The 17,125-nt window shown below is 40.0% G+C and overlaps 3 long non-coding RNA genes across 4 annotated transcripts in view; 2 read left to right on the top strand and 1 right to left on the bottom strand.

The window, feature by feature from the left end:
* The first annotated feature begins 445 nt into the window (after positions 1-445).
* Positions 446-3,769, top strand: LOC127059671 (uncharacterized). Its single transcript, XR_007777687.1, has 3 exons — positions 446-506; positions 1,339-1,430; positions 2,430-3,769. It is a non-coding gene; the product is annotated as an uncharacterized LOC127059671 (long non-coding RNA).
* Positions 3,770-11,383: 7,614 nt separating this feature from the next.
* LOC108961237 (uncharacterized) overlaps positions 11,384-17,125 on the top strand; it is a 29,827-nt gene continuing 24,085 nt past the window's right edge. For both annotated transcript variants that reach the window (XR_007777685.1, XR_007777684.1), the window contains exons 1-2: positions 11,384-11,527; positions 11,674-11,821. This is a non-coding gene — a long non-coding RNA (uncharacterized LOC108961237). The remainder of the gene's footprint in view (positions 11,528-11,673; positions 11,822-17,125) is intronic.
* LOC108961238 (uncharacterized) lies at positions 12,766-14,175 on the bottom strand. Its single transcript, XR_001989445.3, has 2 exons — positions 14,018-14,175; positions 12,766-13,135 (listed from the first exon to the last, which is right to left on the bottom strand). It is a non-coding gene; the product is annotated as an uncharacterized LOC108961238 (long non-coding RNA).

Below are 17,125 nucleotides of genomic sequence, written 5' to 3'. Positions count from 1 at the left end.
ATGTTATCAAGATGTAGCATACATGCAGGTTTAATTCTGATATTTGGAGAAAAAGAACTGTTGTGTAAAGTTTGTGATACTTGAATTTTGAAGGACAATTCCAAAGTAATAGTAGTATATTTATTAAGGAAAATGTCTTTCAAGTACTGTCTTAAAGGTTTTTGTGTACATTTCCTGAAATACCTATTTTAAATATAGTGGGCAACAAAAATAAAGGATATTCCTGTTAAGTGTGTAAGTGCGCTTAGACTATGTAATTTTTACTTTTAACAGAATGAAAGGAAACAGCACCAAGTTTCAAACTTTAAGACTGTTTTATGTCACCCTCTTTTTATTTTTCACATCTTAGTATGTTAAAAGAAATGCAGTAGAGTGTTCTGAGGATAAGTCTATCTGAAATTTAGTTACTACATACTACTTTGTTTTCTGACTCCTGGCAGGCTGAACCAGAGATGCACATGAGTCACAAGAGAATGCAACAATCAGTATCTCCTTCAGGGCAGTATGTAAGTTTACAAATAAGTCCATCATGTGATTAAAATTTCTTAAGCATTTATGGGCTTAAAAAAATTAAATGTGGTTAACCTAAATACAACTGATATAATAGGACTTCACAGTTCATACTTTCCATTATTCATCACTCTCTTTTGAAATATAATCTTCTGTGAATTCTTTTTTCCCAGAAACATTCCAACCGTGAGCTCTTTCCAAAGTTGTTGGGTTTTTTGTTATTGCTTTTTTTTTTTTTTTTTTTTTGTGGAAAATGTCAAGACATTTTACATTGCTATTTCAAAATGTGGTAAAGAATAGAGATACATCCACACAGAGACACACAGACTGGTATTTTTCCCATGGTAAAAAAAGAAGACATGATCACACTCAAATAGGAGATGGCCATGCCGAGCATGAGTGATATTTTTCACCCTATATATTGTATATAAAACCTCTGAAGTAGAAATATTCAGGAAAAATAACAGTCATGCAAGCTGTTGAATACCTGCAGATGAACATTTTTTTCTGAGAAAGCAAGGACATAATAGAAAGTGTAGTAGTACTTTCCATAGGCTAGGACTTTATCAGTTTTCTAATCATAAGGCTGAACATGGAGGATGACTTCTTTAAAGGAAATATTCCATAGGAAGCCAGAACCTTTTAAAGGAAAATATGAGCCACATAGTGTGTTTCTATTTTCAAAAGATTTTTCTTGCCATAGGTGAAATGAACCCTATGGCCAGCCAAACTTTCATTATGACTATCTCTCTAGATATTTCTGTAGAATCTTCCTGAAACTAACATTTTTTTTCTTTATTCTGTGTTCTCCCTCCATCCCTAAATCAGCAAATTTGCCAGAATATGAAGGAATGAGTGAAAGAAAGGAAAATCCTGCAAGTGAATGTCTTCATGAAAATCCATGAACTCTGGCTCCAAAGGTATACAGTAACCCTACAGCCTCACATGACTGTTACCCTAACAACATATTTTGAGAAGTGTGTTTTTACACTCTAGACACTCAAAGTCTAATATTTAGGGAGGACATTGTACACTGACATTTCAGACAAGAAAAAATTTAGATAATTGTGACAAATTTAGGACAAGTAAGCTGTAAAACAAAATTTTCAGAAAACTCATCTGACATTATTATGTTTAACTATATATCAATAGAAAGTCTGGAGTTTAAACAACAATATTTTAGTGATTAATCAACAATACCGACATGATTAGTAATCTGCATTAAATAATTTCAGTGAGATGTAAACAATTTGATTATTTTTATTATTTTTGCAAACAGTTTGTCTGAACCTTTAAACAAATTTTAAATTTAATTTAAAGTGTGAGCACAGAGATAATATTCAGAGCAAACATAAGAAAAAATCAGAAAAGAGATTAATTTTATTGACAGCAGTCATCAAAATGTCATAGCTTTACTTGTCTTGCTCTTGCCTTCAAACACTTGGAGTTTGTGTTGGTCTGCAGTTTAGGGGGAAAGTAAGCATGAGACAGGACCAAAAAAAGAGACAGCCTTAGTATCAGCAGTGTAACAGTAGCATGTTTAAAAAAATTAGCCCTTTTTTTGTCTTAAATAACTGAATTTTGAGTATCTTCTTTAAAAAAAATCATTGCCTTTATAATGGGCAGCTCTCCAAGTATTTGTCAAAAGATCAGACCTTTGTGCACACATACACACACAAAACAATGTCTAAATGTGCCCTAAGTAGGTTAACCAGGACAAAACCCATTAGACCTCACATACCTATCTCACATAGAAGAGCAGGTTTGGGAAAACAGTAAAAGAACTGTTTTTACTGTTTCCATAATACATTAAAGGGATTTTGTACAGCTCTTTTTTTTTTTTATTTTTGCATCATTGGTTGATATCAGTGAGAGGACAAGAACACCAAGCTGATTGATTTTTGTTCATATTCTTCCAGCACTGCTGCAGTCACAGGTCCAACCCTTCTAGAGCATCCTGTTGCAAAGTGACACAGGACTACTTGGTGGATGAAAACTGGCTGTCTAGACTCACACATTTGTTCAATGGCTCCTTGTGTTTGTAGAGACCAGAGACAAGTGGTGTCCCTCAGGGGCTGGTACTGGGGCCAATACTGCTCAATATCTCTGGTGCACTCTGGGTTTAGTGCACCCTCAGTAATTTGCTGACAGCACCAAGGTGAGTGGTGCAGTTGACACCAGGGAGGGAAGGATGCCATCCAGAGGGTCCTTGACATGCTTCAGAGGTGGGCAGATGCAAACTTCATAAAGTTCAGCAGTGCAAAGTGCAACGCCCTGCAACTGGGTGACAGCAATCCCAGACAAACCAACAGGTTGGGCAGAGAGGTGACTGAGAGCAAGCCCATGGAAAAAGGCTTTGGGATGATGGTTGGTGAAAAACCCAATGTGAGCCATCAGTGTGTGCTCACAGCCCGGAAAGCCAAACCAGTCCTGGGCTGCACCAGAAGAGCTGTGGCCAGCAGGATGACAGAGGGGATTCTGCTCCTCCACTCTGCTCTTGGGAGACCCACTCTGGAGTGCTGCATTGAATTCTGGTGCCTCCAATAGGAAGGACATGGACCCGTTGGAGCAAGTACAGAGGAGTGTCACAAAGGTGATAAGAGGACTGGAGCACTCCCCCTATGGAGACAGGCTGAGAAATTTGGGGCTGTTTACCCTGGAAAAGAGAAGGTTGCATTAGGACCTCATAGCAGCATTCCAGGATCTGAAGGGGTCTGCAGGGAAGCTGGAGAGGGACTTTGTCAGAACTGTAGAGATAGGACAAGGAGCAATGGGTACCAACTGAAAGAGGGGAGATTTAGTCTAGTGTTAGGAAGAAAATCTTTTCTATGAGGCACTGAAAGAGGTTGCCCAGGGAGGCTGTGAATGCCCCAACCCTGGCAATGTTCAAGACTGTGTTGGATCAAGTGGGAGGTGTCTCTGCCCATGGCAGGGGCATTTCGGACTAGATGATCTCTGTAGTCTCTTACAACACTTAACACTCTATAATTCTCTGGTTCTAGAGAGAACTCCCTGGAGAACATTTTCTAGGGCTCTCTCCATTCCAGTTCTAAGTGATAAAACAAATAACTACTTTCCATTAGTACTTACAAATTCAGTTACCTTCAAATGTATGTTCTTGGGGATTTTTTTTTGTTTTTGGATTTTTTTTTTGTTGGATAAAGGTTTCTTTCCCTTTTTTGAATTTTTTGAGACACCCCATCTCCCTTGTTATTAACTAAGAATCATGCAAAGAAACCAAAGGCCTTTATCCAGGCTTTCATCCAACCCAATTCTCCCACGTTTCCTGTTTCTCAGCCCTTTCCTTTAAACCTTAGACCACACTGACTAGTCCAAAAGTCTATTTTTAAAATCACTTACATATAAATAAGTTTTAGAGTAGTTGTAGGATTTGAAGATCCCAGGTGGGAAAATCAATAGCCAACATTCTGTCTTGGTCTTTTGTAAATAGATATTTGCAAATATAGTTGAGGGGTTTTTTGCTTGAGATGCATACAAGCTGACATTTTGTGGTCTATGTTCTGTAAAAAAATATGTGTTAAAGTTGCCTCTGTAGGTCTTTGAAGGAAACTGGAAATTCAGACAACAATGTATACTAAATACTCACTGAATATCTTGTTGTGCTGTGGAAGTTACTTGTACGGTGTTGGTTAATACTGGTAACAGTTCGGATAAGAATTCAGATTTTTGGACTAATTTCCATAAAAGATGAGAACCTTTCCTCTCCACCACCTCTTCAATATTACTCAGGGAAGCAAGTGAAACGGAGCTGCTCCTTTGGACGACTGTTTTATTTAAAAATATTTTTTTATTTCTTGCAACACCACATAGTTCCTATTTCAATTCTTGTTCCTTCCAGGCCTGACGTTATTCCTGGACAGTTCCTTATGCATTTATGTAATTATGGATCTCTACCTTTCTCACAAAAGGCACAGGTAGGCCTTGTTGCTTAAGCAGCATTCTGATCCATGGGCATTTTTCTTAGAGTTTGGGTTTGTTTTTTTTCTGAATAACTGGGCAGCTGCAGGATGTCAGATGATCAGTGTCCCGGCAGTTGGAGCCGTGCTCTCTGAATTGGCATTGCCCTAGAGATCCCCTAGCACATGTCTGGAGACTGCTGCCAGGCAGGCCTCGGTGACCCTGGGCACTGCTGAACTCCTGTGAAGCTTGCACAAGAGGAGTGGTATTTCCCCACTCTCTTTCAAAGTATTAGTTTGCGCAAATCTCTTTTTCTTCCTTGCGTTTGCCCAGCTCTTGCCAGGCAGGGGCTCAGCCCTGCAAATTCCAGCTGCAGTCCTGGCGCTCTGGGCCATCATGTGCAGCTGGGGCACGGACTGGCTCTTGCTGCCCTTCTGCAGCAGGTGGGCAGAGGACAGCTGCTGACAAGCAGTGCTGCCTGGGGGGCACCTGCTGAGCTGTGTGTGGAAAAAGGGTCAGATCCAGTGGAACTGGCATAACTCTGGCCCAAATTTTGAGAAATACTGCATCAGTTTGCCAACGATTTACCAAGTATGTAGCCTATGGCTTAAAAACAAATGGTACTATCGGAACCTGTGTTCACACATAGGGAACAAAGAACTGCTGCTTGTCTTGTGGGCCCTCAGTTTATAAGGCCTACAGATTTCATTGGTTTTTAACTGATTCCTGTGAAACTGACTTACACTGTTTTGTTTTTTTTTTTTAGTTCTTAACACAATATCTTCAAACATTACTATCCTTTACTTCTTACCCTAAAACACAAGTGCAAGTCCACACATGGAAAGGCATCACATGCTCTTTGTCTGTTAAGGGGCTCCATTTCTAAGGAGTTCAGCTTCCATGCAGCTAATTTCATAATGATCAGATTCCTAGAAGAGGCTGACATGCCAGTTCTGTGAACTGGAATAAATGGGACTGAGATTCTACCATTAGTATTTTGGGAGCTCTCTGAGTATTCAAAATATAAGAACTTTGCTTTATTGCTACAGTTCATTTTTGCACAGTTCATTTAGCACTCAGTTTTTCTCTTATTAAATAATAGTGTAATTTGAGAGGAAACTCTCCCACCTTCCTTAATTTACCAAATAATTACTAATTGTTAAATTAAACCTGAGGCAGGTGTAAATTTACACTGCCCTGACACAGCAGGCCACAAAAGGACTCTGATTCCTATACTAGAGCTCCCAGCTGAGAGCTTGGCTGTGAAGCTGCCTCTGCAGAGACATACAAGAAGAGGCTTATATTTTTAGTATTTTTTTTGCATAAAGGTCTGGACACAGTGCAAGGTATGTGCTCTTGAAAAAGACTTGGGCTATTCTTAAGGAAGAGGGGGTAGTACTGAATATCTTTTGGGCTTATATTTTGGGTTTCTTTCAAATCTGAAAGGCCATATTACTTATACCAAATCAATTACAGACAGTATGGTGGCTGGGACCAGGAAATTTAAAGAGGATAGGAGCTTTTATTTCTTTTCATATGCATTGCCCCCTAGCCCATTTCCACTGCATTCTGTAGGATAACATTTTTTAGCTCAAATATGTTTGTGCTTTCAGGGCTGATGATCCATTCTGCCCTGTGAAGGCACCTAAAATTACAGTCTTTAAAACAACATTTGGCATCCAAGCAAATATCCCACAACAAAGATGATAGCCACTTATCATCCTTTGTTTCAGGCTGACTGCCCTCAAAAGTTTTCAGCTTAAATCTGTGATAGCCTGTGATGTATCACAGACCTCCTGGCTTTGTCTTCAGGGTTATTGCAACAGTTGTGCTTCGAAGGAACATTGAAGTGGTGGGAAAGGGCTCTCATATCTGGGGTATGAGTTCTTTGCAACTGGTACTTAAGCTTGGAAATTGTGCGCAAGGAGACTTGGTAATGTGGTTACAGTTAAATTAATGCCTTACCTCCTAAAAAGTGGAGTAGTCTCAGAGATAGTTGTTAGCTTTGAGAGTTCCTAAAAGGCTTTAAAAATCTGGGTGACTTGCTTTGCATTAGCTAATGCTCTGAAAATGTGTACAGGAAAACCTGAGCACAGAATCAATCACTAGGGATTTTGTCAAGGTTATATAATGAATTAGTTATAGTGATTAATTACATCTCACCTCTTAATTCCTGAGAAATTAGAGAATCATACTGTCTTACAAAGTAATTCCCGTGCCTTTCCTTTATTCCTCCACATTATTTTCCCATAGACCTCCTTGAAAGCTGAAGGGTGGACATGCTGTTTCCCAGCCTTTAGTCAAGATTTGCAAAGAGTCAGCTGTGCATTTAATTTCTGTCCTTGTTCTGAGACAGTGAGTAGTTGTTTAGCCTGGAGAGCCAAATAGCTCTGGGGCAAAGTAATTGGTCTCCATGCATGGTTTGTAACTAATACCATTGTAATACAGAAGAAACATGAAGCTCTGAATGTTTCTTTCCAATACTATGGCACTCAAGCAAGCAGGATATGTTTGAGACATGCCAACTTCTTAATCCAAAGAGTCTACATGATAAATATGAAATGGAAAGCTAGAACCTGCAAAAACATCTCCTGCCTTCCCCTTATTATATTGTGCTTTCATATTTGCAGAGAAGCAAATTTCTATACTATCGTGCATCTGTCACAGAAAGGGGATTCCCCCCCCTTGTCAACACAAAAACAGGGTCAAAAAATCAAAGGGTAAAAACACTTTCAGATTTATGTGTTTGAATTGAGGTTCTGCCTTTTCTTCAGCTGGCTAAACTCTGTGATTTGCTCTTCAGAGTTTCTCAGCATCAGTTTATAAATATATGTTTTCATGCAGGGAAAAAAGGCAGGAAATGCCCAGCTGAAATTACAGTTCTTTGACCTAGTTTGTGAAGTCCTAGGCTGTGAGTCTGTCAGCCTCTCAAGTCCAGCTCTGTGAGAGGAGTCACCTTTAAGAGAAGTGTTCATATTGTGTTGGATTTGTGAGAGAAGATTCTAAATCTTGTTTAATTTTGGGATGCTGAAGTAGAAAGATGTTAACAGTCTGAAGAAATTGTGTGACATGAATACCAAGAAGAGAGGGGTCAGGGGAAAGGAAATATTTAGGAGTGTAGGCAAGATAAATATAAGCAAAGAAAAACTGAGATGGAACATGATAAGAAAAATCCTGAAATTAAAATGCATTCTGCTGAGTTGCAAGTACAGTTGCATAATCCTAATTCTTTAGCACAGCTAATGTTAGAATAGACAAACACAAGAAACCTACCTATATATCTATAGGATCTATCTGTAGACTAGCTAAAGAAGCTCCCTACATGCATTTTTAAGGCACTTCCCACTGCACTACTAGAAAGGGGATTGGGGGGCAACCTGCTGAGCCAGGGAAGTGGTCTACATGGCCTATGTACATGTTCTGAACAAAAACTCTGGAGCCCAGTTCTCTTGCTTTATCATCACTGTGATCACTTTGCCATGCAAATAGGTGGGATTTCCTGGGAGCACATCCTTATAAAACTTTTCTTTCACTCCTTCTGCCCAATGTTTCCACATAATCTTACAGCTATCTGAATTTAAACGAGATTTTCAGATTCCCAAAGCTAGCTGAACCTGAAGGAAAGTGGTACCACCACTTCTCCCTCTGCCACGTAGAAAGCACTCATAGGCCATCATATTCCAAAGCTGAACATATCACTTGGTTTTCCTGTGTAAACCATATGTATGTGTTAAACCTCATGTATCTTTTACAGTGAGGCTTTGATTTGTCTGTATTGCATCTAGAGTGGGAAATAGAATTAAAGTTAGCTCCAGTACTAGTGGGCTAATTTTCTTTTAATTACTGTTTCAGTTAACTTCGAAATAGTGGCTTTAAGCACTGAGGAGAAAGTAAATTTAGGTCCTTTCCAGCTTTGAGGAGTCAATAGGTTTGCTAGGCTTGAGTAATTTTATTTTGTTAAAGTTATTGAAGTTAATAAGCAGAATTCAGCCATTACCAAAGTGTTGTATAATACTTCTATTGCCTTACACATTGCCAGTTGCTAACAACACATGGACCTAATCTGAGGTGGCCCATCTTCTGGAGTCTGCAGGCTGAATTAGTAGCAAAGGACGTGAGACACATTGCCCAAATGTGAGGCTTTTTTTAGATGGTAAGTCATCCTTGTAGTTTAAGGCTAGAAATGGATCCAGACAAACATCCCTGAACTGGAGAAGAAATATGGATACAAATTTTGAAACTAATATTTTTCTCTCCTGGAAAAGAACCCCCTAATTTTCTATTTATCCTGTTCCTCCTTTCCCTAACAAAGCAGTCTTTTTCTGATCATGTGAATTTTATTTACTGACTACCAAGTAATTGCATGGTGAGTAATTGGATGGCTTTGCAGGACTGGAAATGGAATGCTGACTGCTTAACCTGTAGGTGAGTATTCCAGCCCTGTGCTGTCCCAGCAGTGAGGGCAGATTGTTTTCAAATGCTGGCTGCATGATGTGACGTGGTGGGATGGGACTCAGGCCAGTGGAGTCAAGTGTGTGCTTCCCAAGGAATCACTTAGCTCTGTTGGCAGCCTTGGGAAAGGAGCAGGACAAAATGGTTCTTAGGAAGAATGGCTCCTACTAACTACCCATTGTCTGGACAGACTGTGTCTATGGCTGTCTGAGAACACAGCAGTACTTGTAGTAATCGAAATCTCAATTTGTTCATGCTGAGTACCTGCCGAGCTCTGTTATCTTTCACTGACACTAGATGAAAATTAAATATTTGATTTAGCTGCAGGACCTTAAGTAACTGCCTGAATCACTGCTGGAAAAGTAAATAAGATTTTAAAAGAAAAATTTGTAGCACAGAAACTGCCAGAAGGAAGCAGTACTCAGTACCACTTTAGTTGAAGGAGGGGAACAATTCCTGCTATTTTTCAACAGTGGATCTTTTCTTTCTGACCCAGCAGCAGCTGATTAGTTACCCTGAGCTCTTGTAATCTGCACCAGGTCCCACTAAAATCCCTGGGTTTTTGCTTAAAAAGGAGTGGTGAAAAAATGCAGCCCAGCTGTTACAATATAGAAACCTACAAGAGCAACTCTTGTTAAAAGAAGCCCAGCACAGAGAGAGCTTTTATTCATATGGGTAGAGGTTTTTGTCCTTTTCTTTCCTTTTTCTATTTTTTTTTTAAACCCCATGGAGCTTTTCCCTCCTATAGTTTTTTGCAAATCTTCTTCCCGTTGTTGCTGGGAGATTTAAAACAAACAGCCAAACAACCAAGAGCATTGAATGAACTCTGAATTGCCTTGCTATTAACTGAGAGAATTTCTAGGTTTCCCACTTCCCAACTGGCCTAAAATCACAAAAATAACCTCATCTTGTTATAATCCTGTTTCACAACTGCTTAATTCCACTCTAGACTGGATTTTTTCTTTCTTAGCTCTCATTTTTCCCCTATTACACATGTATCCACTCTTCCTCTGTCACAAACAAGCTTGCTCACACACCCCCACACATCCATGCTCACATGCACCAGGAGTGGTTTACAGTTTTCAATTTGAAAGATGTTTCTTAACAATAACAACAAAAAAAAGTTGTTTCATTGTTTCTGATGTGGAGCGCAACTAACAAAACAAAGGAAACCAGTGTGGGCAGTAAAACTCTTGGGGTGTGCAAATTCAGTTTTGGGAAATGTGGTGTTAATTTTTCTTATTTTAAAACCCACAAAGGCCTCTTAAAGAACTCAAAAGAAGATTTTGTTTACTTAAAGGGTAAAAAAAAATAAAATCTGATGACTCCGTTATATGGGATTTATTTGGGTTCTTTCTTTTTCTTAACTAGGAAAGTTTGTAGGAAGACAGGATATTTGTCTCTGAAGAGATTGTCTGCTACTTATTTCCTGCATAAACTTCCTGCTGTTGCTACTTCAGAAACTACTGTCTAATCCCCTTGTGTCCCAGGCCTTTATCACTGTGCACTGGGTCCCCAGATCATAGACTTCCAAAATTCATTCCCCCATATCACCCCTGCCCTTAATTTCTTTAGCATCCACTGGCTGGGTCATGTGACAAGTTTTTGCTCACTCGTTCTTTCCTTGAATAATCACTTTGCTCACCTCTCCCTCAAATTTCCATGTTTCCTCACATGCCATTCTTTGCACTATTTAAATTTGAACTGTCTGTTGAAGCCCGTGGAAAGAAAAGTCCTTGCTTTTGTGGATGTTTCAGCATTGTCTTGCTGCACACAGAAAACACTCACAGCCTTGCAAATATCCCTGGAAATTTGATTTCCTGGGTTTTTTGACTTTGCATCAGTTCCTTTCATCCTCTAATTAGTACACTTGTTATGGGCTTACTTTAGTTTAGCTAGTCTCTGTGGAGTGTGGTAATACCATGCCAGATTTTTTTTTTTTGATGATAAATGCCATTTTCTTCCATCAGGGCAGATTACACAGTCAGCTGTGTATTAAAAGGTCAATGTACAAAAACCTTATAAATGTATCGACCGGTCTGGAAGCTAGTTGTTATTTTTGTAATGCCCTGGTGACACAATGATTAAGCTGATTAAGCCATAAATGATGAGGACATCAACTTCTGTCAGTTCAGCTCTTGGAATAGCCCTCCAGCCCCCAGTCTCCCAGTGTTCTGGATAAATGTGCTTTGAGTTCATAGTAAAACGCCGGGTCAATGGACTGCCGAGTACTCAAACAAAGCAGAATGTCCTGACCACGTGCATAGCTAGCTCTCCTGCCTGTGCTGCCACAGGTGAAATCAAGGCAAGGAAATGTGAGCACTTGGCAGACTTACAGCAGATGCCATCTCAGTTTGTCTGTGATGAAGGTGAGCTGTTCCTCTCCAGTGGTGACATGCTTTCCACTTCTGCCTGGCAATTTGCCTGCCTGCTCTTCACTACTTATTAACCATGTAGTCTGAGGTCTGATATATTTTGCTCTGGAAAAACTTTCTAATTCTTTGTAGAACATCAAAGGGCAACAGCTCCAGAGTGAACCCCTGAATGTACCCAGCACTAGCTACTGTGGCTACTCTAATGGCTCCAACAAATGAAGCTAAACATTGAGAGCATTTGCAGAGTGTGACAAGTGTGGATGGTAGTGGAGGTAGCAACTTGCTTATTATGCATGTCACGCCAGGAACACTGCACACCAGCTTTCTGCCATCTGAGTGGTGTGCCAGGACTTGGGGCCAAAACTTAGTCCTAGCTGTTTAAGGCCCTGATTACCTGGGAAATTCTCTTTTTTTGCAGTGTCACATACCCAGAGCTGGTGACGAGGGAGCTGAAGTGGGAGTGCGTCAAGACGACGTTTGTGGCAGCACACTCTGTAGCACAGCCTGCGTCGGCTCACTTGCTAGGCAACCTCTGAATGCTGCCTTTCTCAAGTGTTTGGGAGGAGGTGAGCTGATCTCTTTTTGAGTATGCCTAGAACAGAGGAGCTCTGATTCTGAATCATTATTATGCCACTGATTAATTAACAATGGGAACAGTTTATTCATTAACTGAACTTCTCTCTCTTCTCTGCTTCAATTTGGAAAAAGCAATTAAGTACTAGGGTTGATGAACCAGAGTGTAAATACACAAACAGCTAGTCCCAAACCCCTGTGCCTTTCCTTATATAAGGAGGGTGTTAACACCTGTTTACCTGAAAGGTAAACTTCCTGTAACTCTCCTATTAGAGCTTGGAGAATCAGGCTATGGAGAATAAGCAGTGTGGGTGCACTGCTGGCACCCATACACAACAGAAGCTTGGCTTGGGCCAAGATCAGTGTGCAGATGCAGCTGGTGCATCAGGCCCTGCATGGATTTAGCAGTTGTTATGCACCTGTGGAACTAGTAATGGTGCATGTCAACCTTGCAAGGAAGGAATTTCATTCTCATTTTTTTAATCTTTAGAAAAGCCCTCTTTGTAAATGCGGCTACTTGTACTTTCTGCAGTAGCAGAGATGATTTTTTGCTGTGTATGTGAGGATCACTAGATGCATCACTGATGTATGTCTGCCTTCTGGATGGAAGGCAACAGCCTTTGTTACTATTTCCTGTGAACTTTATAGCCTTGTGGTCTCTTGCCCCTCTCCAACTCATAGCACTCAGGATGAGAAAAACACTACCAGATGAATGAACAACTGGTGTAATCCTGCTGAGACAGGATACCACTTTCAACTTGCATATGATTGAAATTTGTGATGATTTCCACTCTTCTGGGAATCAGCTGGCCAGCTATAGGCAAAAAATAGTTCTGGGTTTGAGATATCTTGGCAGCTGGAGGGATAAGCTCTTGAGCAGTCATTAACTGATGTAGACAGACAGAAGCAAAAGGAAAGCAACTCGAGGGGAGTGAGATCCGTGCTTTTCTTTGAATTTATTCTTTAGCTGCTGTTTGTTAACATGGTCCACTGATTCTGTAGTTAATTTTGTAGTAGAGATTTTTGTAGTTTCTTTAGAAGCTTGGGTCTCCTTTTCCAGGAGTGAGTTCAAACATTTAGTCTTGGTCTTGAACCCTCATGTGACAGATTAGGCACTGACATTATGATTATGACCAGATATTTTCTATTCCCAAGGACTTTTCTTGTCTCTTTCTCACTGGTGCTTGGAAGAGTTTAGTAACAGCCAAGGGAGTTAACAACTGAACTACTTCAGTTGGTGAGATGAGCTTGTGAAACTGCAGACTTGTTTCACTGCTATGTATTAATGGTTAAGAGTGTGGTAGAACCTAGAAGAGAAGACAAGAATAAAAAATAGGCCTCCACCTAAAAAATGCCCTCCTTCTTTGCTGAACAAACGTGTGATGAAAGAAAAGAAGTGAGGCAGACAGAGATGGAGGTACAGAGGGAGACAGCAGCAAAAATGGGGGTAGATGCTGAATAATCATATCTTCCAGTCTCCTCCATAAACCCTTTTCTCTTCAGCCCTTTTAGAGAGGATCTTGTAGGCAATCAAATTAGAAATGGAGGCTAAAGTCTGAGCATGCAGCAGAAGAAAGTGGCAGCTTGAAACCTCAAGACACTCCTCTTCTGTGCCGTGTAGAGGGATTGTCACAGGACTGATGTCAGAAGGATTGGATTGGTTTCAGAGAACCTTTGCAAAAGGGTAGCAGATGAAGGATCTGAATCTCAGTGACATTTCTGTGTCTGACACAGCTCAGAGAAAAATGGAATATTTAATTAAAAGAGGGTTTCAATTACATGAATTGCTGGTGCAATGTGTGGCCAAAAGCCCGTATGGAATAGGTCCTTCATATTGCTGAGCATGCTTTCAAGACAAGATATTAAGGATAGATGAAACATGATTCAAAACTGTCTTGTAAAGATGCACTACAGTCATCTTGCCATGAGGTAGATGAAGTTTTTAAGTGGGCAAGGAGTGCATTGACTCTGGTCTCTCTAAGACCCTCACTATAAATTATTGGACTTGTGACAGCCACAAGCCAAAGTAATAAAATAAACTTAAACCTGACCCTACATGCAGCCTATGAACAACTCTCCTCTGCCAGACAAAATGCTTTCAGTTGTCTCTCCTTGGGAAATTGATTATTGAAAAGATTTTTAAAAATATTTTTAAATAAAAAACCAAACAAAAAAGTCTAGTAACATACCACTTGCATAGGTAAGATGTTTGTCTTGGATCTCCTCTTCCCATCCTCTATGTTTTTTATGCAGCAGACAGCAGCAGTGCTGCATGTTCCCTCCTAGCCTGGAAATCGTCTGTGTGGAATAAGCAGAGGGAATGAGAAAAGGGAAACTTGAGGTCTAACTGGGCAGCTGGTATTCTTAGGACTTAAGGAAAATAAAGAATAAATGTTTGTCATAGAGCCTGAATGTTAATGATCAGCCAGAGTTGAGAAAATATCAAGCTCAACAGTCATCAGGAGTGACAAACTCCTCTCTAAGAAGGGAATTCAAGGCCTTACTTTGTTAGGATCAGTTCCAGACCAGGATTTAGGCATCATGACTTTCAGTAGAGGAATTCCTTCCCTCCTCCTCAGTTCAAAAGCTTGGTTACAGCACATGAATGTACAATTCATTACATCATGAATTTAGGTGTAATTGCAGTCACACTGAATGGAGGGGAGGAGAGAAAGTCTGATCCAGCCAACTGGCATTGTGATGAGACCCCTCTCTCTATATTGCCTGGATTTAGAGAGTGATCTCAGAGGTGGCATTTTGAAATGGATGTTCAGCTTCTGAAACTGCTTGTGGCAGACAAATGCCTGGCCTGTATGCTTCAGGTAAAAGCTGCCATTTCTTCATAAAACTTGTTTGAAGGAGGAGCCTTCAACAATCCTTGTTTCAAATCTATATTATTCATTCAGGAAGTGCTGAAGATGAGTATACACCTTTTGCCTTCAATGATGCCATAAATAACTCTCATAGGGAAAATGTTCTGTATTTCTTGAGCCTCACTTAGTGTGCACAGATTCCTTGGAAAGCAATTAAAAATAGAGTATAGTTGAATGGTACAGTGTTTGCACCTTGAAATTTCTCCTAATTTTAAATTATTTACTTGTTCCTTTCATTTTGAAAGCAAGAACTATAAATTCCTACAACTTCATGAAAAAATATGAATGAGAAGCTGTGAGATGCTAGTTAACAAGTTCAGATTACTTCCCCAATGACAGGGTTGCCCTTTGAGTGTTAGAGTGAAGGATATGAGTGCTGTTTTTTCAACGAGTCTAGCAGTAATAGGACCCCACTAATGTCTCTAGTGGCATAAAATGAGACAGATTAAGGACAGATAACATAACACATAAATATGTCAGTTATTCTGAGCAGGCCATATGACAAAGGGGAATTCAACAGGAGAGCATGCGGCTAGGTTGCCACAATAAAATAGAGTGAAAACCACCACACCCTCAAGAGGTGTAATTTTGCTCCATCTTTTTCTGTGCCCATAAGCAGGGTCCACAAAGGCATATTTGATTTTTTTTTTCCATGCACTTTCCTCTCTTTACTTTCACCTTAGGGATGACACTTGTTCATTATGATTTCCAATGACTCATGCTCAGCAACACAAAGCTAAATTGGTTACCAATCCATCCTCCAGGAAATACTGGTGGGTATCCTCAGGAATCTAGGTTAGGTTCAGGTAAACATCTCTCACACTGGTCCTTCTGACGACTAGAGCAATTTGGTTCTTCCTGCTTTCTGTTTCTAACAACAGAAGTCTTGTTCTCTGTTAAATAAAAAAAGTATATACTTGGTAGGTAAAAAAATCCAAACAACAACAACAAAAAAACTACCCAACAAAACCTTCCAACAGAAAATATAATGATATACCAGAAGAACCATTTATGCATTAAAATCTCTTCTCAATTTTCCAGAAGGCATCCGAAGCTCATTAAAAGAGGCTTTATTTTAGTGTGGCTGTGGTTTTCATTTTCTCTCTTCTTAAAACTGCTTCTGTCACAGACAAATCACTTTCTCTGGCATTTTCAAGCACATATTTCCTAGCAGTCATGCTAATACCATCACAGGAGGGAAGCATTTAACTATTGCTGTTTCACCTCTATCTCAGCAGTGCGCAATTGTGACTTGCAATTGCCATTGAATACAATTTTTCTGCAGGAAAATACAGCCCTTGCCTTAAATAATAAAACCAATGAACTTATGCAGTGACTGATTTCTGCACTATGCAAATCTGTTCTTTAGCATGGTTGAATTGGTGGAATACAGAGATCTCCAAGTCAAGTGATTGGGATGTACCCAGGACGTACCTCACAAGTGTGAGATTTTGTTGCAGGCTATGATAAGGATCAGATCATGGGCAAAAATTATTCAGTAATGGTATGTTTGCACCAAAGCGGTTGATTTTACCTGAAATCTGCCTCTATTGTCCAAGTGCCAATCTGTGGTGGCCTTATCTGCAATATTTGCTGTGTAACAACCTTATTCAAAGTTTTAAAGTCAGTGCAAGGCTTCTCATTGCTTTAAACAGTTTTGTGCAAGGCTCTGATTTGAACATGCATGGGAAGCCTCAATTATAGCCTTCATCTCTCCACTTTGAAAATGTGGTCTCGGCCACCCAGCATAAAGAAGCCTTCCTTGGTGCCAACAGCTGGATTTTTTTTATTGTTTTATTCCCTACAGGCAATGTCTAATTTAGCACGGTGCTTCAGACACATTTTTAATTTTAAGTCACCTTACAATCCTGTGTAAATCAGGGAACATTGCCTGGGCACTTAAAATCAGGTAGGTTCTCACCCAACTCCTTAAAATGCAGAATCAGAATAGCCACACCCACATCTAGCAATCCTCGGTGGAGCTACATTACAAAATACTGCTGTGGTTTTGTGGAATGGAGACAGGACCCTTTAGACCTGAGTTATTCTGTTGAAGGATCTAAAACAAAGCATGCATTTGTCAGAGAAATACAAGAAAGGGATGGTCTTGAAGGGAATACTTGACAGGAATGGTGTCAAGTTAGTCACTGGAACAAATATGCCCACTGAGGACAAGTGGTTAAAGAGGACCAGCAGTCCCAGAACTAATACTAGACCCAAAGCCTCTGCCTGAGTGGTTGCTATAGATGCAGAAAGTTAATAGGAGGCAGGTGCTAAATTCCCTTATTGTGTTATGGCATATCTGACCAGTTTTCTATGATAGCTTCAGCTTTAATGCTTTCTTCATGGGTCTCCTGATCTGTGAAGGTGTAGCAGCATTCCCAATAGAGTCAACCTGGTGACTTGACCTTGATGTGCATTTGA

This window comes from Serinus canaria, chromosome 5, assembly GCF_022539315.1.
Source record: "Serinus canaria isolate serCan28SL12 chromosome 5, serCan2020, whole genome shotgun sequence".
In the NCBI taxonomy this organism is placed as follows: domain Eukaryota; kingdom Metazoa; phylum Chordata; class Aves; order Passeriformes; family Fringillidae; genus Serinus; species Serinus canaria.
This window is presented reverse-complemented; position numbering and strand designations above follow the sequence as displayed.